The 25,750-nt window shown below is 43.4% G+C and overlaps 1 protein-coding gene and 1 long non-coding RNA gene across 3 annotated transcripts in view; one reads left to right on the forward strand and one right to left on the reverse strand.

The window, feature by feature from the left end:
- Positions 1-2,529: 2,529 nt before the first annotated feature.
- Positions 2,530-8,765, reverse strand: LOC143443935 (uncharacterized). Its single transcript, XR_013113387.1, has 2 exons — positions 8,638-8,765; positions 2,530-5,513 (listed from the first exon to the last, which is right to left on the reverse strand). It is a non-coding gene; the product is annotated as an uncharacterized LOC143443935 (long non-coding RNA).
- The window catches only part of Socs5 (suppressor of cytokine signaling 5), a 29,930-nt gene continuing 12,910 nt past the window's right edge, over positions 8,731-25,750 (forward strand). The window contains exon 1 of one of the 2 annotated variants that reach the window (XM_034514077.2): positions 8,731-8,859. The gene's annotated coding sequence lies outside the window, so the exon portion shown is untranslated. Of the gene's footprint in view, positions 8,860-8,945; positions 9,413-25,750 lie in introns of those variants that run through there. The other variant, XM_034514076.2, reaches the window with a different exon arrangement.

Here is a 25,750-nt window from a genome sequence, read left to right on the forward strand (position 1 = left end):
CACATGGATCTTGATTGATGAAAGAGACAGTCCATGATTCTAAACTGTTTATTGACCATTTGTCATGGAAAATGAATGCATATCTTACTGTACCAACTTCTCAGGGTGGACCCGAGATTATGCAGGGAGAAATGTCTGGTAAGGGAAGCTTATTGGCTCAACTCTCAGGGCCTTTAGGTACCTCATTAGCATGGAGAACTTTGTTCTGGGTCTACATGACCACAGGTCACATTTCCTTACATGGAGAGTGTGGCACATGCCCCAGGCCAGGAATCTGGCAGGGAGCAGGGGCTCGCCTAAGCCTCAGGTGTGTGTGTACCCACCCCCCAAGTCTCCAGTCTCAGACCCGCTCTACCTTACCAAGCTTCCTGGTATGGTTTACTGTCCCACTTCACTCCAAGTATCCTTTATTGAAGGAAAGGCAGTTTAAATGTTTTTTTTTTTTTTTTTAAATTTCTTTGTTGGAGAAAATACAAAGATGTCATTTCCAGGCCAAGAATGAGGAAGCACTCTTAACGGAACGTCAAAGTTAATCCTTGGAAAGCCGAGATTCTAATTTAGTAATCTGGTCAAACCATCTCAGAACATTCTCTCAGAAATTTTTATTGAAGTTTATTATAGACTGGGATACTTCTGGGAATTTATCTGGAGACTATTCTTGCTTATATAGATCCCAGGTTATTTATTGCAGGATTGTTTGTAATAAACAGAAAAGACTGGAAACAATCCAAGTGGTCATGAAGGGGGGGATGGTTAAATAAACTATGGCATATCCTGTAGGGTAGTGCTACACAGCTGCCAAAAGAATGAGGAAGTTCTGTTCCATCAGACAGGAGAAATCTCAGTTACAATGCTAGAGAAAAAAGCAAGGTGCAGATACGGGAATGCAACCTGCCACTTCTCATGTAGGAAGAGAAGAGAAAATATATACAAGAAGTGCTTGTATTTGAAGGAACATGGAAAATACACAAAGGAGCAACCTTAATAGCTCTCTCTTCCATAAGGGTGAAGGAGAACTGAGTAAGAGGGGATGGGAGGAGAGAGACTACACTATACATTTTTGTTTTGATTCCTGACACATGAGAATATTAGTTGGTAAGTCATGAAGCCATACCAAGAAGAAAAAAAAAAAAGCTTAAGAGAAACCATTCAGAGGTGTAAGGTAATGTCATAAAAGTTATAGATGCTCTTAATTAAAAAGAATCAAACCAATGATCCAAGGTATGTTGTTGGTAGGCATAAAGCAGCAGCCACTATGATGTCTATAGCACAGTGGCTCTAACTCTTCACAGCTGTACACTCTGCTCTTTCCAATATCTGCAGCCTCTTGGATAATTTTTATATTGCTCATCCCCCCTTTTCAAGCTGACCGCTCAGTCAGAGACTGTGGACCGTGCTGTTTTCAGTGACCATGTGTACTAGAGCAGCGGTCACAGTGCTCCGGAGCCTGTGAGTTCACGGCAGCTTGGGCCTCACAGGGTAAGCTGTTTTATAAAACAAACACACAAGGGAAGACCACATTTCTTCCACAATGTGGCTTGCTGAATATAATTATAAATGCTGAGAGTCTGATGTCTTGTCCAGAAGATGGGACTCTTGACCCGATGTATATGCCAGGGGTCCTGAGGCTACATAGCAACCTGTGCACAACTTGTGTGTGAACATTCCACAGACCTGACTAGACTATAATATTTTCTTTCCCATCATAAATTTCTTTTAGGGCAAGGACTGTGTCTTGTTCATGATGTTTTATAATCTCAGAGCCTGCCATGGAATTGGTACTTAGTAAACTGAATTCTCACCGAATTACTTATATTTGGTGGCTTTCCCTTGCCATCACTGAATCCATCAGTGAGACTGCTCAGTTCTACTTGAAAAGATATCTTGACATTGTCTTTTCAATGTGTCTTCATCACTACCACCCTGATCCAGCTTTTCATCATCTGGAGCCTGAACCAAAGCAACTGGACTGCTTTCTGATCCTTCACCCCAAGAATGCATTCCCTAAAATCACTTAAAAGTGATATAGAAAACAAACAATTGTTCCCATCATCTAAGTCCAATTATATCATAACTCTGCTCAAAACTCTTCAAAGGATTATAGTTGCATTTAGAATAAGATTTTAACTCTTCATTCAGCCCCTCAAAGCATTAAAATGGCCTCATTCATTACTCTGTATTTCTACCAATACTATGGCTTCTTCCTTGTGGCTTGACAGTGTCTTCACCGTCGTCTGGGTTGCCCTTGCACCTGTATGTTGTGTGCTTTCTTCTGACCAAGTAAGTCTTCTCAGGGATGCTTACCCTGACCACTCCAGGCACATCAGTGTTCTGAGCTATGTGTAGCACCTTTTAACTGTGTGGATCAGGATCTTTACTGCCTTGGATTTGCTACCCTACTCACATCTATGATGCACGTGTTATCTTGTACATTTTTTTGTATGTTCAGGTACCTAGAACAGGGCTGCAGACAATGCCTTTGAAAAGTTGAGTAAATAAAGCTTTCTAAAAACAAATCATGAATACTCATTTCGTTTGCTCTAAGAACTTTATGTGACTCATTATCAAACCAAGAACTAGTTATAAAAAGGAAGAGCCTATCAGAGTGGCTTCTGGAGAAACAGTATAGAAACCATGTGAAGAGAGGTAACTGAGGTGACAATTGGGAAAAACATGCCCCTAAAAAATGAGTAAGTAAATTCTGCCACAAGCCAGTCTACAGAGCAGGCAATAAGTTAGGGGAAAGGGACAGAAAATGTCCAGATGCTGGGTTTTCATTTGCGCTGTTCAAAACCCATCAGGAAACAGAGCTTTCTAGTGACTGCTGTTTCAGTGGCCATTCTCCAAGTGAAAGAACCAAGATCTGGAGATGTTTCCGACTTGGGCTGGAGAGCACAGCAGCAGCATGACACACACAGGTGCATCATTCTAGGAAAGAATACGTTGGAGGGACCGTCTCCAGGGCACAGGGCAAAGGCTTCACCAAGGGAAGGTCCTTTAATTGGAGCTGTAAGAAAACAGTTTTCAAGCAAAGTAGTCACAAATAAGGTAAAAATGTAATGACAAACAAAAAATGGGAAAATATATACATCCATAGAGAGAAGCAGGGATGCCCAGAAGGGGCAGTGCTGAAAAAAAAACCAAGTGCTATTTTACAGTTGGGCAGCCCATGGAAACAGGAGATTGAAATAGACAGATCTAGGTTTTCTAAAGAAAATGACAGTGGCAGATTGGTGGGTGAATTGGAGCATGAAGAAAGGGAGCTGGTTAGCAGCTTCATGCAATTGTGTAAATGAGCTAGCTCAGTGAAGACAGGAGAGACTGGAAGACAGGCAGAATGTTTGCATGCACTACACTCACATATGGACGCTGATAGTGGAAGACAGACAGATTCTTGACACACACTCACACACATACACACATACTCCACACACATTCACATACATATACACTCAAATACATACACACTCACACATACACACACTATACACACTCACACACATACACACATATACACACTCACATACATTACACACTCACATACATACACACTCACACACGTATACATGGACACATACTCCACACACATTCACATACACAAACACTCACACACATACACACACATACACATCACACATACTCTACATACACTCACATACCTACACACATATATACACACACTCACACACATTACACACACACTCATATACATAGTCACACACATATGCACACTTACATATATATTCACACGCATACACATTCTACATACATACATACAGTCACACACATACACACATGCACACACACACACAGAGGGATGGGGGAGATTATGACTTGACTTGGTAGATTACAAACTAATCTGGGAGGGAAACAGCAGCAGGAGGGGAGTTTAGCTGTACCTAAGGTAAAGTGTTTGTCATTGGTTTGGTTTGTTTTGAACACCTGTTTGTACTTCTAGGAAGACAGCTGAAACGCATATGAAAATGGAATCTAGGTTTTGAAATTAAGTAGAGGCTGAATGGAGATACAGATTTTGGAGCCGTTTAAATATAGTTTGAGGGACAGAGGGGTGTAGCATCTAGAGTTCATGCCTAATATAGGTGAGACCCTGGGTTTGATTGTAAGAACCTATATGCATATTCACATATTATATATGATGCTGAATTAAAATTCTTGCTGCCAGTGGTCATGGAGCCTTTTCTGAGAGCGATGAAAATGCTTGATTTCTATATAATGATGGCGATTACAAAGGACTGTATGTATCTTAAAACAGAACAAACTAGGACATTTAAAATGAGTGTTCTATAGAATTTTAAATCACCCCAAAAGCCCTAAAAATAGCTGAAGTAAAATTCCTCATAACATATAGCAAGTACTAGATAAATTATTTTATTAGTCATTAAATCAATTGATTTGGAAAAAAAACAGGAAACTGCTATGTACACACCAATTATAAACATCTTTTGCAACAGTCTGCACTAGTTCTGGTTGCCTCAGAAGCCAAGGCTGGATGTGCCACTTCCCCAGCCATTCGGGGAATTCTACATGGGGGCGGCGGGGTGGGGGTGGGGGTGGGGACTCATTCCTTACTCATCTGGCCTCCATCCTTGACCCACCCTTCATCAGCCCAGGCTCCCTGTATCTGACTGTTGACTTTCCCTTTGGAGCAGCCTAGACAATGAAGGTACTTGAAGAACATTGCATGACTCATCTCTGAGTAACAACAGAAATCTCTTCTTATTGATTGATTTTAGGCTGATGGCCAGCACAGCGTCCTCATTTGGCTCTGTTCCCCCAACAGCACTTCCGAACTGTCCTTCCAGTGCTCAGCTTAAAATCTGCTTTGTACAGGAAACCATTTTTAAGTTGATAGAAAGAGGTGAAATCTGATGCTTCCATTCAGTGCCAGTGTGGGCCAGTCACTTGGAGTAGTCACCAACTTTTTGTGTTTCTTTTGGGATTTCAGCTCTGTCATTTACAAAGTCTTTGTGACTTTGAAGAAAGTAGGGGTATGGAACCTCTCCCAGCGGTGCTGCAGATGGAGTCAGCTGACATGAGTGGAAATACCAAGCACGGCACTGAGGAGGAGCTCACCGAACACATGGCTATGCTTTCCGGGCATCCCTTCTTTGTGTCCCTTGCAAGCACCCTCAGAAATCCCATATGTTCTCCGGAGACACTGCAGAATGATGTTTAGGAAGTGTGCAGGTCAAGGATAAAGTTGGAAAAGATTTATGCAATAAATGTGCAGATAAGAAGAAACTGTTCTCAGGAGATGGAGAAAAATGAATTTGATTCAGAGGTGGTGGCAAAGCTCTGTCTTTGCATTTCCTTCCTCCATTCATTAAAAATTGGATCTCACCAAAAGGAGGGGACAGAAGGTCTCATCTCGATGAGCGTGAAGCTGCGGAACCCTGTGCCAATACACCTGGTATTTACTCATGCCAGCTGGGAGAGGAGCTTGCTTCTCAATGTTTTACTACTGTGGTTTCCTGGGCTGGGCAGCTGGGTGCCTAATAATGATAAAAACCATAATAATACTTCATAATTATGCACTGCCCTCTGCCAGACTCGGATTTAATTACAAAGACTATGATGGAACTGGCAACACCTTGTTCCCTGTTGGGGTGCAATACCCAAGGTCCTGGAAACACAAAGTAAAATGGCCACTGAGACCTCCTGCAGGGCCTGTCCTAGCAATGCACCCAGAGTTCTTTGGGTTTGAGGCTCATCATGAGAAACAAAGGGACTTTTAAAGTGTCCACGTGTATTTGGCACTGCTTAGTAAGGAGTATACATGAAGCAAATGCTGTCATACATGGAGTACAACATCATGGAATCCCAGGCCTAGAAGGTTAGGTGAGACCATTTATCCTCCTGTCTTCTACCTCTAAACATCACTGCTACCACACTGAGCTGGGTGAATTCCTGGATCTTGCCTTCTGCTTTGGGCTAGGGCCGCTCTTGTGGTAGCCTAGTTCAAGCATCAGGGGACTCACGGTTCAATTAACACTCATGGTGAGCATTTATTCTGAGCCAAAGCGCTGTACAGGCACAAAGATGGATAGCATTACTACTGCTGGACACGGTGGCTCATAGCTGTAATCTCAGCACTCAAGAGGATGAGCCCATCACGAGTTTTAGGGCTGTAGAGCAGCTAGCAAACAAAATCTTAAGTGTCCCCCTGTGATTCTGATCTGAGGCAAGAGCAGCTTATCATCTATGTTGAGGACTCTCACTTAGGCAGCAGAGATAGAAACAGGACACACTCTGAGCAGATGAAAGAGAACGGCCCAAGAGCAGGTGAGAACCAGGAAGAAGAGGAGAAGCAAGAGGCAGGCAGGGCACCTGCAGTGATGAGCTCAGGAACAATACAGGGGTCCTGCTAGTCCCCTCTTGTTTTAGTTTTTAGAATGCATGTAACTCCCAGCTTTCCTAGTTCTTAATTTACTTGTAGACTGTTTATCTTGCCCCATCAGCAACCTTCTCAGGTTTGTTGACCACTACATCTTGAGCTAATACTAAAATGCTCAATAAATATTGGCCCAATGATTAAATGGCACAAGGGAGGAAGTGACAGTGGCAAAAGAGCGGGCATTTAGCACATCCAGTCAATGGAACCCTGTGAAAAGGAGTGTGTGGGTCAGGCTATGGCACTGCAATGATCAGCGTATGAAGAGAACAAGCTTACTCTGGCTCAGTTTGGAGCTTCCAGTCCCAATCTGGTAGGCTTATTCTCTATATGTCTCTCATGGGTGAAAGGCAAGCACATTGGGGCATGTTCTTGTTTGTTTTCTGTTGCTGGGAAAAACATTATGATCAAAAGCAACTCGGGGAGGAAAGGTTTTACTTGATCCTTCAGTGTACAGCTCAGCATCGAGGGAAGTTGGGGCAGGAACTCAAGGAGGAACCGAAGCAGAAGCCACAAATGAAATGTGCTCCTAGGCTCACATTCAGCTAGCTACCTTTCTTATACAGACAATCAAGGCCACTGCCCAGGGAATGCATGGCCCATAGTGGTTGGGCCCTCCTACAACAAACAGCAATCAAAGAAATGTTGACAGACACATCCAAGAGCCAAGCTGACCAAGGTAGTCCTCCATTTGAGCTCCCCCTCAGGTAATGCTGAGGTGTGTCCGGTTAACAGCTAAAGCTAACTAGAAGAGGCAGGGGTGCACTGCATAACAAAACTGCTCAAATTCTGGACAGGAAGTGAAGCAAAGGGATGAGGGTCTCACAACCCACTGTAACCCCCTAACCCCACCCCAATGGCCTAAAGCTTCCCACTAGCCTCTCTTTCTTTTAAAGGTCCCACCACATTCATGCCAAGGACCAAGAGTAATTCACAGGCCTGTGAAGAATGTCCCAGATAGGGAGATGCTGGAGCAGTAAGAAAGTGGATGGAGGCTTGCTCTCTGGTTCCAGGAGCTCTGGGGAGAGAGTTAATATGGTACTGTAAAACAATAGAGGAAGAGAGGAGGAACAGGCTTTGTGAAGTTCAGAAGGTGTGTGTTCCAATGTGCGTCTATTACTCCAATAGACAAGTGAAGATGCTAAAAGCTGCTTAGTAATGCAGATCTGGTCCTCAATGACCGGACGTTCATCTGTGATTCTATCTGAATGGCTAGATCAGCTCGAGTGCAGTGTGTGCCTTCCAAATAAGAGGGCTCTGGGCCAGACCCTGGGCTTCTCAAGGAGCCAATAGAGAACAGACAATTACAAATAACTGAAAAAGCAATCTGAGGGTGAACAATGGTAAGAAAAGGCAGGTTGAAAAGAGTAAGAAAAGCTTTCAAGAAAAAAATGTGGTCTGCAGTCCCCACCTGCAAGGCATTAAAGACTAAAAGTGGTCAAAAATCTCAATATTCAGCAGACTGAAGTAGGAACGTTATTAACTAGTAACCAGCTTGGGCTATACATTGAGTTCCAAATCATCCTAGGCTATATCGTGAGGCTGTTTCAAGCAAACAGAACTAAAAAGTGATCCTATGTGATAGAAGGACCACTTTAGGTAGATTCCCAGGGAGAACAGACTGTATTTGAATCATTAAGTAAACGGAAAAAACAAGTCTTTTTGTTTGAGGACTGGAAAGCAGTATGTCTAAGAAGTGGTCGGTTAGCTTGCTGGAGTCTCGCGGGGATCAAAATTCCCCCCTACACTACTACTTCTCTATCCTTGCAGCCATTTCGATGGCGGGGCGATCCACATAAAAACGCAAGCAAAGAGCTTGCTACAACACCCCTCCCCTCGTGTATGAGTCATCTTCGTGGCAGCTGAGAGCCTGGATGGGAAGGGTTGAATTCAATGAGGTGCCCGGTTTCCCGTGAATATTGGAATTCAGTGACTTGGATGGCTCCATGCTCAAGGGAACTAGGGAGACTCATTCACATTTTCCGACCCGGCACTCGCAACCTCCATTCAGCATTTTCCTCTCGGTCTCCCCACCGGAGCCCAAACGAACAAAGCTACTCCACACCAGCACCTCAGATTGACCTTCCATCCTAGCGCCCACCCCTAGCCCTAGCCCTTTCCACGGCCACGTGACCCTCTCCAGCCTCCCAGTCCTCGCCCCCTCCCCTTGAGCCGGAGCTGCCTTTGCCCCGCCCACCCCGCCCACGTGTCAGCCTCGCTCCCACCTGACTGGCTCCTCCCTCTTCGGCCGAACCCGGCCGCTGTCGCAGCTGCCCGACTCCAAAATGGCAGCCGCGCACAGCACGCACCAGCGCGGCTGGACCTCCTTAACTCGCCGGCCTCCCCTCTCTAGCTCCCAGCCTCCCTCCTCCGGCCTTCACCTACCCGCCTCTGGATTGGCCGCCGGGAGTCCCGCCCATCTAGAGCCCCGCCTGCCATTGGTCACGGTAGGCTGCCCTTCAGAGAGGCGTGGCCCCGCCCGCCCCCCACCCCGGGAGGTATTTTCCATTCCGGTGGGGGGTTGGGGGCGGGGGGAGGGGAGAGGGTGACGAGGGGGAGGCGGCCGGGAATGGGTGGGGGCTGGCGGGGGCATCCGGCCGAGCTGGGGTCCCCGGGCTCCGTCCGGAGGAAGCGAGGCTGCGCCGGTGGGGCAGGAGCGGAGGATAAGACGCGCGGGCGGTCGCGCTCGCCCTGTCGCTGACTGCGCTGCCCCGGCCCATCCTGCCTGGCCGCAGGTGCCCTGGATGAGGCCACCGCGCGTGTCCCGGCCGCTGAGTGTCCCCGCCGTCTCCCGGCGCCTGCCCGCAAGCGGCCGCCTCTCCTTGCCCCGGTCTCCGTGCCCGGCGCAGTCCTCCTCCAGCGGGTGCCTCCGCACCTCGGCGCAGGCGGCGCGGCCCTTGGGCCGGGATGGATCCGCCGGGAAGAGGAAGACAAGCCGGGGCATTGAGCCCCAGCGCACGGTGCCGCGCGTAGTGGGAGCTTACGCGCAGTAGGCTCTCGGTACGTCTCGGAGGAATTGCTTTTCGGTTGGAGTCAGGGCACCTAAGGGGAAGAAGGGGTCGTTTGGGGCTGTTAGGAGGGCATTCGTCATCGGGGTCGTGGTGGGTCGACACTGTGGGTGGGGGAGGTCGTCTGTGCCCACTGCAAGGGTAGAGGGGACTAGCCAGGTCACCTGGAGCTCCAGAGCTCCGACCCGAGGGTCCTCAAGGTCGAAGGTAAAAGGTGTACCGGGAGATGAAGGAAGGAGCCGGGGAGCGTGGATTCGGGAAAAGACTGGAGCATCTCCGGGGGTTTAACCTAGGGTGGTTAGCACAGGATGCGGAGGCGGCCGCAAGGAAGACCCCGCTCTAAGTCCTTGAGCCTTTAATAAATCGATCTTTGGTGCTGGGGCTTGGGCTGAAGCGGAGTGACTTTGTGGAGAGGGAGTTGCATTGACAGAAGGATGCTAAGGAACAGCGTAAATACACTTGGTTTGGTTCTCAACTTTGAAGGCTATGGGGGTCAGTCTCGAGCTTTTGACATTTTAAATTTTGGCGTTCCAAGCAAAAGGTGGCTCGCTGCTGGACTTTGTAAGTGATCCTTTATTTAAAATTGTATGTATATATTTGATAGGTTTGGGCAGTTACCAGTTTTCCTGGACATTCTTTCAACTACACCTTGAAATTCTTATAGCAGCAGCTTCCCCATCTCCACCGGAGGCTTGCTCCTTTCCAAGTTAACACTAGGCTGGACTGTACTATTACGATTTGCTGACATTTATCCTAGAAGACGAATAAGTCATGTTTGCTTTTAACTGTTTCTTTATAGGGCCATGTAAAATTGAACTACATGTTCTGTAGAAGTTTAAAAATGGTTTCTCTTTAAGTATTGATGTGAAAAAGATGCTGGTATTAGAAGGCTGTGCTAAAATGAGCTCGGGTGTTTTAACAGTTGGGAATTTAGTCAAATGTGTACTTTAATCTTAATAGTCTCATATTCATAGTTCTTTTTTGAGTCTGGGTTAGCAACGGAAGCAAGACACAAGCATGAAGCAATGGTTGTTGTCCGGGCCCTCACCTTTGTGGCTGCCCTGCAGGGATATTACCTTTTTCATTCTCGTGGAATAGAGAGAGAAAGTCACATCTGTATTACTAATTTCATACATTTGTTGAGTTCTCTACCGGCTTACAAAATGAACACTCACATGATTAGGTAGTCCTTAACATTTAGGGGAAAAAATCGGAAGGATACTTTGCTGGCTAATTCAAACATTTCTGCAAAAAGGTGCTAATGTTTTTAATTGGTCTTCTGCGTTCTTGAGAAAGTAATGGGTAATTACATATTTTTCTCCCTATTGTCCTTGAATTTTACTATTTGTCCTTAGGGAGAATGTGCTGGCAGACAAAACAGCAGCTTAAAATATTGAAACCTAACACCTTTTGACATTATAATGGCTTCTCCATGATTCACCTTGAGACTCATCTCTGTCAGCCAGCAATGGTGGGCTTTCCCTTTCTCTCAGTTGGGACTGGGCTGGCTGGCTCCCACTATTGTGGGCCTGAAGCAAAACAGTTTACTGGCTGTGAAGTAATGGTGATAACTTTCACAAATCAAGAATGAGAGGCCATGAGTCATTTCTTTCCGAGCTGGAAGAGTAGAAGGTGGAGATGATTATTCTGTAGATTGGGAATCAAGGCCTAGAGCTTTTGAAGGGACTAAATTGCTGGTTGCTTTGGAGCAGGATTGGAGGGCCTGACCCTAGAGTGGGGTTCACTCATTCCACTTTATCGCATCCGTAGTGCTTGTTTCTGTAGCCTTCTAGTGACAGTGATAAATTATTTTCGGCTTATTCGTGATAGTGTTCCTTTGTAATGATGGAGAACTTTGAATGCTTTCTATGTGAAATGATGCAAAACTGCATAAGCTTTTATTTAAAGACAGTTATTAGCATTAGTAGTGAAAATGCTCATTTTTCTCTCATTGCAAAGAGAGAAAACTGTCATCTAGGTTAAAATATTACATGAACATCTTAAATGAAGCAAGTCTTCTATTTTTGGGCTAAAATTAATTGAGGCTTTTAGGATGCAAAAGGGTTTTTGTAATTTTAGGTGAATTGTATGAAAATTATTTTCTAATTGTGGGCTTTTCTTATGTTGAAGTGGATTTCAGTTCCTCTAGAAGGAAGTAGACTTGCATAATTATGAAAGTATAATTTATACCATAGTTGTAACAGAGACAGGAGTTGTATTTCAGCCACTTAATGTACAGCTGCCCTGGTTGGGTGTGGTGCACAAGTAATCAATAATCATAGCACTTGGGAGGCAGAGGCAGGGTAGGTGCTAGGTAAGGGCCAGCCAAGGGTTACATACACACAAGTAGTTCAAGGACAGCCAAGGGCTACATAGTAAAATCCTGTCTTAAAAAAAGAAAGAAAGAGGAAGTGCCTACCTTAAGGCATGCTGGTGAGGATTAACGGTGCCTAGCACACAGGAAGGGCACAATAAGTATTAGACGTTATTTTCTGTGTTTCATTAGGCTTAATTAGATGTATGTCCTTTTTCTCCCCTTGGTGTTAGTACATTCTTTCAGGCTAGGGAAAAAAAAAAACCCTAGATGAATACACAAATCAAACCATGGACACTTAGTGGAAACAGTGTGCTTACGGGTTTTTTTTTTGTTCCGCCTCTTCTTACCTTAGACTTTAATTTGATCTACATACCAAGTTAATGTGTGCATTTCTCTGAATGGTGGGGGACATTTAAGTAGTGGTACCCCAAAGGTGATTCTTTGGCGTGTTTCCAGATGGCTCTTCCTAGGGTCAGGGCACATAGAGAGTAGCTGTGAAAAGCTGTCCTTGTATGTAGGGGAAATGTGTCTCTCTGTAAAGAAATCTGTTGGTGAAATAAACAGTTAATACAGAGCTTCCTTAAGGTTCCGTTCCTCGTACCTGGATCTGTGAGAGAATGGCTAACTCCAATTACTCCAGAGTGTCACATACTCTGAAGATGTTACATAGCTTTTGGGGGGGGTGGTGCTTTGAGGTTCTTTTTATCTGTATGAGACAATAGTCTCTGTTGTGAAATGCATCTTCTCCACTCACCCTCCCAGAACCTATTACCCTTAGCCCCAGTTTCTCAAGCCCCTCTTCCCTCTGTCATTCAAAATTGTAAACTCCCACCATGACCTCCTGTCCCCAGTGCTGACTAGCTGACTAGAATCCCGCCTCAAGCATGCTGGGCCAGCACTCCACCAGACAGTTAAACTTTGGTTCTGGCCCTTTTTTGAGCCTCTTCTAAATGTGTGTGCCGTTTCTCTGGCTCATCTTTTTTTTTTTTTTTTTTTTTTTTGAACAGACACCAGTACCAGACCTTGAGTCTGGGATAGAATGCCTTTTCTCTAGTGTCTCTGAGAAGCCCTCATTTCAGTTTCATTATTCTAGATTGAGAAAGTGTTGATGCTTCTTTGTAGGTATTCTGGAGAAAGCACGGAGTTCTAGAGCTTTCTTTTTGTTCTCCCTTAACTTAGATAAGAGAGGAAGAGTTTGTAAGGCTTGTTATTGACTGGAGCTACTTTCTGCTAATTGAACCATGTAAAGAGTCATTGAACCCTGTTTTCTGTGTTAATTTCTCATCAACATTTTACATATTTACTGCATGTGTGTATGTATGTGTGTGAGCATGCGCACTGATTAGAGGACAACTTGTAGGACTCAGGACTTGTCACCTACTGTGTAGGTTCTGGGAGTGGAATCCAAGTTGTTAGGCTTGGCCATTAACTGCTGAGCCTTGTGTCCACTGGCCTTATTAACTGAATTGTTTTTATAGCTTTCCTCATTAAACTGCTGGGTTTTAGCAATTTGCGTAGCTCCAGCTTTAAAACGTAAAGTTCTTTTACTATGCTGTAACTTAGGTCCAGATAGTATGACCTTGAGGTTTGGCAGATGTGGCAGGTGGGGAGAGTTAATAGCTATTGTTAGCAGGGCCAGAGTCACTGGAGTCACCTGCAAGTCAGTCACCTGGAACCATCAGAAGTTCCTAGGGTTAGCCTTGTCTTTCACTGTTTTAGAATTTTAAATGTTTAAAAAGTGACCAACTCCTAATCCTTTGATTATTGTAAAGGTAATAATTTTATCTCAGTTTATAGGACATTTGTTGGATTCATGATTTACTGGGATTCTATAGAAACAAAACAGGTTTTCTTTGGGTTTATTGCATAGTCACGTATTCTAATTATGCAAATACATTATTTATTTGAATATGATTTTAGAAGGCATCAAAAATACTCATTTTAAATAAAACAGGCACTAAGTCAGTTTTCCCCCATTAGATTGGAGAGAGTATGTGTGTTGTGTGTCATTGAGAATGGTCTGTCATTCAGGGTGCATGAGCTAAGTAGACCATCTGTGATGCTTCCTTAGCTTCAGTGTAGTTAGAGAATGCAGGGGACAGTGTAAAGCATAGTAAGTCCTTCATCTGTGTTGGCCAGGTATTTTGTTTCTGAGGAGAAAAGCGGTCTTTTGATCTTGTTAGAGCAGGATGAGTCTTGGAAGGGTAATTAGGCTAGACTATTGGCTCGTGTTAATAGTGGGTAAATTTTACTTGGGTAGTTTAAGTGAAAATTAGTTGCCTGTCTAGATGTGTAGGTGAACAATTCAAATAAATGATTGGAAAGAGACCATAATGACACTGTTCCGTTTCTACACATTCATATATGGGTTTTAACACTGTGGGGAACCAAAATGTGCCACCCTAAAATATACTTCTTTGGCATATTTAGAAAAACTGTCGACACTGGAATAGTTTTAAAGAGCTGTCTTTTTGTAGAAGAAATTTCCATCTATAAAAGCAATCTGCACTAGTAAACAGTGATGCACTCGAGGTTTCTGTAAGCCTCCCTTATCTCCTTAAGGAGGATCTAGGAAAGATCCTATCAGGAAGAGAGATTAGAGACTACAGCTCCCTCAGACAGATTGCCACAGGCTGTCACCTATTCTTTTGAGGGCAGCACCTTGGAGTCTTTATCTGTCTAACCACACCTGTTATCAGTTGTACCTGCACTTTGCTCCCTGCAGCCTCCCAGTGTTTGTTGCCACCACCTCCCCAAGCCCCTTTGTTCCTGTGCTTTAGGATACAGTGTAAGCATCAATCAGGGGGCCTTCTCTGCTACATTTGTCTTAGGCATGTAGTCTGTCGTTTTAAGCCACAGGTCCTTCATCTGTGGATCTAACCTTGCATTGAAAATAGTGTGGGGAAAAAGTGCACCATGTAATGAATATGTGTGGACTGTTCTTCCTGTTATTTACTCCCTGACAGTACATAGTAACAGCTATTCGTATTGCTTTTGCCTTTATTAGTATTACACAGCAGCTGGGAATGCAGCTCAGATATTGTAGAGCACTTGCTTAGCAGGCATGCAGAATGGTGGGTCCCCAGCACTGCATATACATAGGGTGTAGTAATACATCTATAAACCTGGTAGGAGTAAGACGATAATAAGTTCAAGGTCATCTTCACCTATGTGAAGGTCAAACCGGCCTGAGTTATATGAGACCCTGCCTTAAAAAAAAGAAGAAACCAGGAGAATTCATACAGATGATATGCAAATGCTATGCCATTTTGCACAAAGGGGCTTGAGTACCCACATATTCTGTATGGGGGTGGGAGTCCTGGGAGCTGGTCCTCCTTTGGTTGTTTTAGATCTAAAGGATCTCTAAGCATTAAATAGAACATCAGGCTGTTTACATGAGACTGTAGTGTAACTTCCCCTTCCGTTAGATCAGTAGAAGGATCAGTTTCATTTTATATTTTTCAAGTGATTTAAAAGACTGGCTGTGGAAGTTGCCAATTTTGTAGCTGATGCCATGTGCTGTTCCAGGTAGTTAAGTCAGGCCAGCAAGGAGGGGCTTAGGAACACCCCTGATGAGTTTTCGTGTAGCGTGGGGATCATACATTTGGATGAATGTACTCCAAATTCTATTATAGGACTGACTTGTGACCTAGGGCGTGGATCGAGAAGTTACGTAGATGGCTTCCTTGAAGGCATTTATTATAGTTGCTGTTGGACCAGAAAGTCGAACTCTGCATCAGTAGTTGTTGAGCCTGGTTCTGGAAACAAAGGTGGTCTTGTGCAGAGCAGTAATTATTGAGAGCTTTCCATTCCTTTAGCTGTTCTTCTACAGCTCTTCTTTCTCTCCATTTGCTAACAGTTCTGAAAGGTGGGTGGCATTATCTAGTTTATACAGAGGAGTTGACTCAAGGACACTAAGTGACTTTCCCAAGACAGTGGTGGATGTGGGACCAAGTCTCAAGTCTTTTGATCATTAATCCTGCACATACCTTAGGATATTAAAAACATCTCTTAATAGGTTAATTTAAGGCTTATGAGTTACTTTTAACTCCTTACCTAGGGAACGTAGATAGATACTTTAAGAGGATTTGTAGACAGTGTTTAAATTTTTCTCTCTCTCTCTGTGCGTGCGTGCGTGCATGCATGTGTGTGTGTGTAGCTTCAGGTTGCTCTGGCTCTGTAACCTAGTCTGGCCTTGAACACAAGAGATCTTGCTGCCTCAAGCCTCCCTTCTTTTGTATTTTTAAGAACATGGTGAGATAGGCCTGTAATCCTAACGTTCAGAGGCTGAGGCAAGATCTTCACAAATTTGACTCCAGCCTGAGTGCTACACAGGTATAGAAAAACCTTGAACAGAAAGAAAGGGGAGTTGGAAAGATAACCCAGTGGTTAAGCTCACTGGCTGTTCTTTTAGAGAACCCAGGTTCAATTCCCAGCACTCACATGACAGCTCACAACCATTAATAGTCATAGGGAACCGTTCCCAGTCCTAGGGAATCTGATGCCCTCTTCTGGCTTCAATGGGTACCAGGAGACACACATAGTACACAGACATATATGCAGGCAAAACAAAATTTTTAAAATTAAACATTTTTTAAAAAGAAAAAAATTATTTTCAAGAAAAACTAGAGATGTTTTACTGTGTAGTTTTGCCCTTTAAAGTTGGTATTTTGGTCTTGGCCACTCATAAAATGCTTCTTTGGTTGACTTTGTGAAATTGTGAATTATGAATGGTTGTTAACAAGGAAAATGTCATTTAGTAGGAAAGACACCAAGTAGGAGTATTCTCTCTGGGTCACTGGAGTAGTGAGTCGTAAGGGACAGATGTTAGGGTTGCACTGGAGCAGGCAGAAGATGCCCCGACTAAAGGGGGCTTGAGTGGAGCAGGTGGAAATGGGGGTAGGCAAGGGGATTATTTCAGCATGTTAGATGAATCACTGAACCTCACAATAGTCCCAGTGCTAAGAGCAAACCCAGGAAAGGACCGGACAGCAATGCCTGTACATGGTCTTTTACATATGCACATGCATACTGTATGTGCGGAAGTGAGTTAGTGACCCAGTAAGTGTATATGAAAATACCATGTGAATTCCAAATGCTATGCATGTGAGAGTGTTGGGCAAGAAACCCTGATGCTCTTGTGAAGGAGAGACAGCCTGAAGGAGCAGAGCCTAAGGGCAGGGGGTGACTGAAGGAGCAAACACGTGGGGATGGAGAAGCATTGAAGATCACAGTCCTGGAGACACATGGGAATAGAATTGAATGACGTGCTCATAGAAAGTTACAAGTAAGGTAACAGTGGTAACGAGGTGGGAGGAGGAAACAGGGTAGAGTCCCGGACGCGGCTGTGAGAATAGCTGGTTGCGAGGTGGCTGCATTGTCTTGATTGTTTCTTCACTCATTATTTCTGCACAGGGTTAGCTAATAGAAGGGAGCTCGTAAAAATAAAATAAGCCGTCCTGAGTTACTATTTATTCTGTATTATTAAACATGAAAGGGCACAGTATGTTTAAGGAGATGGGTAATATTTGAACTTTCTGAGTATAAGAAGAAAATGAAGATGTTAGTTAGACTTGATCCAAGGTGGAGTAGGAATAAAGGACACAGAGCCTCAGGTGCTGTGTTAGACTCTGGCCTTTTATTTGGCTATCTACATTGGAAAGTAGGATTGTTTAGCTTTTTTTTTTTTTTTTTTTTTTTTTTTTTTTTTTTTTTTTTTTTTTAATGGCCATGGAGGTATTAATAGACTATTCTGGAGGGAAGGAGAGTGGAGGCCTTCCTTACTAGTGACCGCATATGACAAGATGCATGAGGGAATTTGGCAACCCTGTCTGACCTCTCACTATGACATTACAATCGAGGATGTCATTGAAGACTGCCTTTGTATAAGAAGGATTTTCTGGTAGTCTGAGTCAAGGAATTTGTGATGGAATGGAATGACACCTGGGTTCAGACAAACTCAGGAAATGCAGTCTCTCGACCTGGGTTTGCTAGGGGTGGGAGAGATTGAGTGTAAGCCAGCCAGCTTGGCAGAAGAAGTCCACGTGGAAACAGCAGAGTGGGGAGTGCTGGGCGTGTATGTCCACAGAGAGACAGCAGAGTGGGGAGTGCTGGGCGTGTATGTCCACAGAGAGTTTTTAAGTAAGTCATGACATGACCAGGATATCAGTTAGCAGACAAGTCTAGATCGAGAGCCTGGTCTTCTTTACAGATTAAATTGGGAAAGCATTTAGTTTGTTGTTGAAAAATCACTAAGGATGGCAAATAATAAGCATAGTTTCTAAATGATAATGCATTCAGAACAAAAAAAAGTCCTAGCACTTGAATTCACAACTATTAAAAAAAATTAGAAAATATTGCCATTCAAAACTCTCACCCTGTGTAGTCCTTGGCTGTCCAGTAACTCACTGTGTAGAGCATCCTGGCCTCAAACGCACAGAGGTCCCCTGCGTATGTGTGGCATTGTCTGTGAAGTTTGAGCGAAGGTGTGTGACACTGCCTATGACTCTGCTTGCTTTTATTAGGGTCTTAGTTTGTTCTGGGCAATCAGGTATTCTGAACAGCCATGGAAGCTTGGGGCTTTTTTCAGATCTAACCCAGAGTATCCTGAGCCTCCAGCTTTGCCCCTTCCTCCCTAACCCTCCAGCTTGTTAGTACCCCAGTCCCTGAAAGGATCTGAAGTTACAGCGCTCCCTCAGTGGAACTATGGCGATGTTCTCAGCCTTCCTCATGCTGCAACTCATACAGTTACTCCTGTTGTCATGACTCCCAACCATAGAAGTATTTTTGATACTTTATAACTGTAATTTTGCTACTGTTATGAATCATAAAGTATCTGATATGTCCATAAAATTATTTTTTGATACTTCATAACTGTAATTTTGCTACTGTTGTGAATCATAAAGTAAGTATCTGATATGTAGGATATCTGATCTGTAGCTCCACCAGGCTTGAGACCCACAGGTTGAGAACCACTAAACTAGGGAGCAGAACTGAGTCAATAAGATTGGGATGTCTAGTCTCAGTAAACTATAAGTACATCTGGTCAGAGCAAGGTCTTCAAGCCCTGGGGGGACTGTGGGAAGAATCTGGTAGGTGACTGTGTTTCATGGGAAAGATGCATGTAGATTCAGCTCTAAAGAAAGTAGAGAAGATTGTGGAGTGAGAGGAGCAACCCTGGCTAGGAGGAGGGAACACAGTGCCAAGAATGAAGACCTAAGTTACCAAGTTAGAAGGAAGGGCCAATCTGACCCATGCCTTGTTTTGACCTTGCAGTGACGTAATGCATCCTGGTGGGAGTGAGCGGCAGGGTGAAATTGCCCATCTTTTAACCAGGAAGCAAAAAAGAGAGGCCAGAATCCCAGCATCTCCTTTGAGGGTGTGCCTGGATGACCTACAGCCCTTTCCCTAGGCCCATCTCTGAAGGCTCTACCACCTCCTAACTGTGCCACGTGGAGATAAGGGCCTTTGAGGACATTTACAATCCAAGTGAAAGCAGTTTGAGCCGTGGACTGTGAGAAATAAGAATGGGTAGGCAGCTGGGAACTAAAACTTGGATTTGAGGCTCCCTGGAGGGACTTAGTAGGAAACTGAAGGTGAACATGGTGATAATGTAACAACAGGTTAGCACTCAGATGACAGTTGTCTTCCTTCTGTCTGTGATCGCCTGTTTATAGTCTAGACAGTGCAGTTTAGTCTTTTCTTCATTTTGTTACTATGTATCTCTGTGAATCTTAACATTTCCTGGACTTGAGAATGGAGAGAACCATTCTAAAGGGTGGACAGATAGTAAGAAGACAGAATTACAACTTTTGGTCATTGCTTTCATTAAAAAAAAAAAATTAAGAATCAGAAGTGCAATATACATGCAATAAAATACAAACATACTAAGTATACTTTTAAAATTTTTTTTTTTTTACCTGTCTCATGTATCTGAGGCTGGCTTTGAACTTTGACCCTTTTGCCTCAACTTCCCACAGCCTGGCATCATAGGTCTGAGCCACAATGCCCAACCTTAGCTCCAGACTCTTTTGATACTTTTTATATCCATAAAGTTCACAATTTCCATCAATTCCAAAAGATTCCTGCGCCTTTTCCATTCTTGTTTTCTCCTCTTTACATATCTGCAGCCAATGTTCTGGTTTTCCTCCCATATAAGACTAATCTCAAAGCTGCAGAGGGTAGCTCAGGATAAAGGTCCTGCTGTACAAGCATGTGGTTTTGAATTTGGATCCCTAACATCTGTAGAAAGCCAGGTGTGACTGCATGAGGGCAAGCATCGGGGTCAACCACAGACCCTGTCTCAGAAAAGAGGGTGAAGAGCAGTAGAAGAGGCCTGATTGGTAGGCCTGACTTCACACATGATATGCACCTGCAGAGGTGCCTATGATGCACATCACATACACGTCAGACGTGATGTGAATGCATACCACATACACGCTATTAAGACTGATAGTGCTGTTTAGTGAAGGGAGTAGGAAACTGCAGTGAATACTTGATATGTTCTCTTATACCCCCAGAAAGGGTCCCCTAAAAATATTCTCCATCATGCCTTGTTCTCAATATTTTAAATCTGGATGCTCATGGCAAATCTGCTGCCGATTACCTCTGGCACCCTGAGACCAATAAAAACTATGCCACAGTTATGTGGAAGGACCCTCTTACCTTTAAATGGAATGGCCCCCACCCAGTTCTCGTATGGGGCCGAGGACTGATATGTTTGTTTGATAACAAAAAAGGGCCTGGCTAGCTCAGTTGGTAGAGCATGAGACTCTTAATCTCAGGGTCATGGGTTCGAACATTGGGTGCCAGCTGCCCTGTCCTGTGGGTGGGGGGGATTTGATGAGACCCTAGGGAAGGGGGTGAAAGAATGGGGGACAAGAGACAAAGAAGGAGTGCCTGTCTAAATGTCTGATCAAGCACTCAAACTTTATTGTTCAGGCTGCTATTATAAAGACAAGCAGGCGGGAAAGTTATCTAAGGGTCAGGGTTCAGGGCTATCCCACCAACAACTCTCATTTTCTGTTACCTGCAACTGCAGTGCTCCCACAAACATTCCTTAGCTCAAGCTGCTTATCTAGTTAGTATTTCCTCACAGTCAGGAGGGTAGTGAGACATCCTTAACTCAGTAGTTGCTTATTTAACTAATATCCTCTCACGGGTAGGAGAGTAATGGAACACTTCTTAACTCAGGTGTCTTATCTAACTAGTATCCTCTCACAGGCAGGAGGGCAACAAAGTCTTGGCTCCCGGCAAAACACTTGTTCAAAACAGCCAACTGTCCTTTTATTGAGTTTTAGTGTTTTCTCCCAGTCTGTGGTATCTATTTATGATGGTGCCTTCCATTTTATTTGTAATTTTTTATGCTAGAGATTCCTGGGTCCTCTATAGCAATGGAGAGTATAGATCTGTTTATTTAGATCTAATCTCTTGAGCAGTACTGTATACTTTTCCGTGAAAGTGTTTTCAGAAAGTTTGTAAGATTTTTACCTTCATATCTATATTTCTCAACTCTTCTCCTAGTTTCCTCTTGTGCTCTGCCCTGCAGATTGTGGCTCAGATGCCACAAACCTTGAACTTTGGATCAAGCCAGTTCAGGCAGACTGCTGACTGCCTCCTTCCTCTTACACCAGTAAGTCGGGGCAGCAGTAAGTTGGGACAGTCCTAGCCCCGCCCACTCATTGTCCTGTTCTCAGGTGTCTCTGTTCCATGTCAACTTGATTTCTACTTGTTCCTCGAAGCAGAGCTTACACAACTCATAGTCAGTGGGCCAGGTCTTTTTCCTTCACTTTTGACATGAGAGTATCAGTCTAATCCAAGAACAGAACAGACTTGCCAGTATAGATTCTGCTCAATGGAAAACCTTTTTTTTTTTTTTTTTTTTTTTTTTTTTTTTTTTTTTTTTGACATTGTAAAGTCAGAAAATCCTAAAATAAGCCATCATAAGTTGGGGCCATCTGTAGGGCCTAAGCTTCTGGTGTCTGTAGGAGGTTTGGTTGGTCCCATTTACTCCACTGCTAACTGGGAATGGAAATACAGATTGGCCCATTGTTTTTCTTTGAACTGCCATAACCTAACCTGACCTTGAACTTGCATTCATCCTGCCTGAGCCTTCCTAAACTTCCTTTTGCTTGCTTTGTTTTGTTTTCTGGGTGAAGCTTTTGCTTAGAGTCCTCTGCCCACCTGAGGTCATGAGGTCACGGGCAAGCCTTGCTCGCTAAGCTTTAGTTACTCTTCGGTTTCTAACTTTATGATCCATCCTGTGTCTGACCTTAAGCATCTTTAAGCATATGGACCTGGAAATTCTTCAGAAAGTCACGTTAGTGACTCATATATTTGCTATGTATAGAACACCTTAGAAATCTAGAGAATTAGTTATTATTGAGAGATACAAAAGAATGTAGTTGATAGACAAATAGACTCTAGGGTGGTGCCATTCATCCACCCATTCAAAAAAGCTTTAATGTCAGGGTTCTAGAATGCATTTTTCCTTAGCTGTTGGGAACCTAGAAACTTACTGTGCCTGGAAGAATAGGTTTTTAGTTTAAATGGAGTTAGAGAAGACTAATATTGAAGGCAGCCTACTTTTACATTTTATTAAGATTAGACAGTGTCAAAGAGTGATGGTTTAGTAGCCTACACATTTATCAGCTGTATCTGCCAAAGACCACAGCTCATTCTTGTCCTCAGGGGTGGAGACAGTGGTTTATTTTGTAGACAAGTTGTTTAGTATCTTGAGCCTCAGTATTCATCAAAACACTAATGAGAACCAGCTACTGTGTAGACGCTGACTTAGTGTTGAGCGTGTCTTGTGACATCACAGGTGTGAAGTGTGTTCCCACAGAGCTGTCCCTGCCCGTTTTACTCACTCTGAGGTTGCTTTCACTTATTGCCTAGGCTGGGCTTGCACTCATGCTCTAGCCTAAGTAGACCTTGAGCTTGTGATCCTCCTGCCTCAGCTTCCCAAGTAGAACTATAGGCCTGTATTTGTTAGGGCACTTATCTCATAAGATTGTTGTTCAAATAAAGTGAGCATATGCTTTGCACTTGGCTGTTCTTCAGTAACTGTTAAGATTGTTTATTGAAGGTGGGAAGGGATGTGTTAGGTGTCTAAGGGAAGTGGGAGGTAGGAAACTGGGAGGTGGGTGTGGCCAAGACACGTTGTGTACATATATGAAATTCTTCATTTTACAAAGAAAATTGTTTTCTGCTACAGTTCTGAAACTTAAAGCTGTTCTGGCTTGATCTTTTATTACAGATATTGCTGGCAACTGTTGATGTTAGAGCATGCTAATACTGCTTGATTTTTGTGACTATTTTCTAGGGTGGAGTAAAGAACTATACCCCTGCTTTACATAGTCTGAGAAATAGCTCTATTAGTATTTATCAAGAACCTCTGTTTTAAAGTTTTGTTACCACCAAATATAGACCATCTCCTTAGAACACTTTTTCAAAAGGAAATATTTAAAATACAATGAAGAAAAGAACAGTGGACATAAAACCATCATCTGTATTTTTCTAGAAGTTTCTACTGTGTCTCCCAATTAAAAGTCTTTGAAGTATAAACAGAGATAAAATTGAAGTCATAATGATAGTTACCCCAGTGTCCCTTTTGAAAGTGAGGGATGGAATGGGGGCAGGAATACAGTGGCATGTTTCACAGGATGACAGATCCTATTTTAAGAGGTTGACCAATTATGTCATGAAGGTACAGGATGCAATCTGCATTCCTGTTTTCTTTTCTACATTTAAATAAAGAAGTGGAATTCTGATTCTTGACATAGCTAGGAATGTGCAGATTGGGGACAAAATTCATGTTGTTGAGTACAAAATAGCATCTTAGTGTGCACAGATGTAGGATCAAATGTCCAGAATTAGAGACTTTCTGCTTGTTTCATTTAGGGCAGGGTCTTAGAACTTGGGTTCTCCATCCTTGGGCTCTACCCACAGTTGGTATTACCCAACATCACATGTGTTTATGTTTGCCTGTAAGTAGCTTATCTATAAACATGTCTGTATACAAGGCGATGCACATGGTCCTTCACTGCCCAATTCCCTGTAACTTACCGCCAGCCCCAGGGCTCTCCAAGACCTAAGCTCATGTCGAGGGGACCTGAACCTGCTTATTCTTCCATTGATTGTCCTCTGCCTCTGCCCTGTCATGTGTCGAGAAACTGGCACGCCACCCACTTTCTCCTTGGAAAGATTTAATGCTTCTTTTACTTATTCTACATTTTACACGCAGCCGTGGGCTTATAATACAAAATTAGGTTGGCATTATCCAAGATCTACTTCTGTTTTAAATAGCACATTTTCCAACTTGAAAATTAATACACATACATGTTTAGAAATTTAAAAAAATTACAATAGTCAGAAACTATGCAGAGATCTCAGTGGTGCTCCTTACCTATAAGTTTTTCAGTAGTATAATCTCTTTTTATTTCATGTACATAAATGTTTTTGCCTGAATGTTTGTCTGTGTACCACGTGTCCCTGGTGTCTGGAGGCCAGAAGGCCTTGGATTCCCTAGACCTGGGGTTATTGGTACTTGTGAGATGACAGATTGGTGCTGGGAACTGAATCTGTGGAAGGTCAAGGTCTGCCAGAGTCATATGCGCCAGAGCCATGTGTGCCATGCATGTCGCCGTGTGTGCCACATGTGTCAGAGCCATGTATGTGTTCCAGAGCCATGTGTTCCATGCATGCCATGTGTGCCAGAGCCACGTGTGCTCTGTATGCCATGCTTGGCCTGGCTAGAGTGCAGTCACACTGACTATCCATGCTGGTCTCAAACTTTAAATTCCTCCTATATGGGTCAGCCAACACTTGCAGCGCCATTAAGTGTTCTGACCATCATGCTCCTTCTTTCTAATGCATTTTAGGTCAGTAGACTTTCCCATCACTAGGAGATGTCTTCCATCTCTGATGTTTACAACCATACATTCTAAATTCTTTTTATTTAAAGCAAGATCTTTCTGTGTAGTTTGGTTGAACTGCTGCCATGCCTGCTGAACACACAGGGTGAGTGGCCATGCTCAGCTTGTTACCACTTTTTTTAAAAGTGGCAGGTTTTTGTATGTTTGTTTGTTTGGTTGGTTTTTGTTTTCTTTGTGTAGTCCTGGCTATCCTGGAACTCACTCTCTAGACCAGGCTGGCCTGCCTCTGCCTCCTGAGTGCTAGGATTATCTGGCAAGTATATTTGATTTCTCACCATTCCTCCCCAAAAACCAGACACTACTTGGGTTTTGAGAAAACTTGTCTCTTGGCTTTTTTATTTCCATCTACTTCCAGAAAGAATGCCAGGGCAGACTGAGAAACTAGTCTTACATATTTATTATAACTGGTCAAAGTTCTAAATATTTCAGAAAGTTAAGAAACAATGGGAAAGAGGAAGAAGAATTTAAACTAAAAACTTGTATTTGGGCTTTCTGTTGGTAATAGAACATTTTTAAAAGGAGGAACTTGGTACTTTTTTTTTCCTTTTAAGTTGCTCCGTGTGGATGTTTTGCTTGAGTAAGTGCGATTACCACAAGCTTCTCCAGTTCTAGTTTTCTTCTTCCCTCGTGCCCTCTCATAAAATAGCTTTCATTTGAATAGCTATAGTCTTCTGAGTTAGCTCTGTCAAGATAATTGGAATTTTAAAGCTGTTGTGTGTTTCTTTGTGGTTTCTTACACTTGGTGGGGGAATCCACTTCTGTGATAGTTTGTCTCTAACTGGAAAGTCAAATTCTTTTTAAATGAGAGTATTTGATGTTAATTTAACAAAAATAGAGAAATAGTTTATGTTACACATTTATAGGATTAGTAACAAACTCAGTGGCTGCTTCTACCTACTTCCCCCCAACATTTGTTTTGTGGGGGTGGAATAATAGTTAACTTCTACTTGCTTCCTTATTCCTTTACGTATTTATAAAACACGTTGGAATTCTGGCAGGCAGTTGTTCCACTTTTGCACATGTCACAAAGAAACTGAGCCTGGGTCCAGAAACTACATAGTAAGACTAGAGAGGGAAA

Source organism: Arvicanthis niloticus, chromosome 11, assembly GCF_011762505.2.
Source record: "Arvicanthis niloticus isolate mArvNil1 chromosome 11, mArvNil1.pat.X, whole genome shotgun sequence".
NCBI classification, from domain to species: Eukaryota; Metazoa; Chordata; class Mammalia; order Rodentia; family Muridae; genus Arvicanthis; species Arvicanthis niloticus.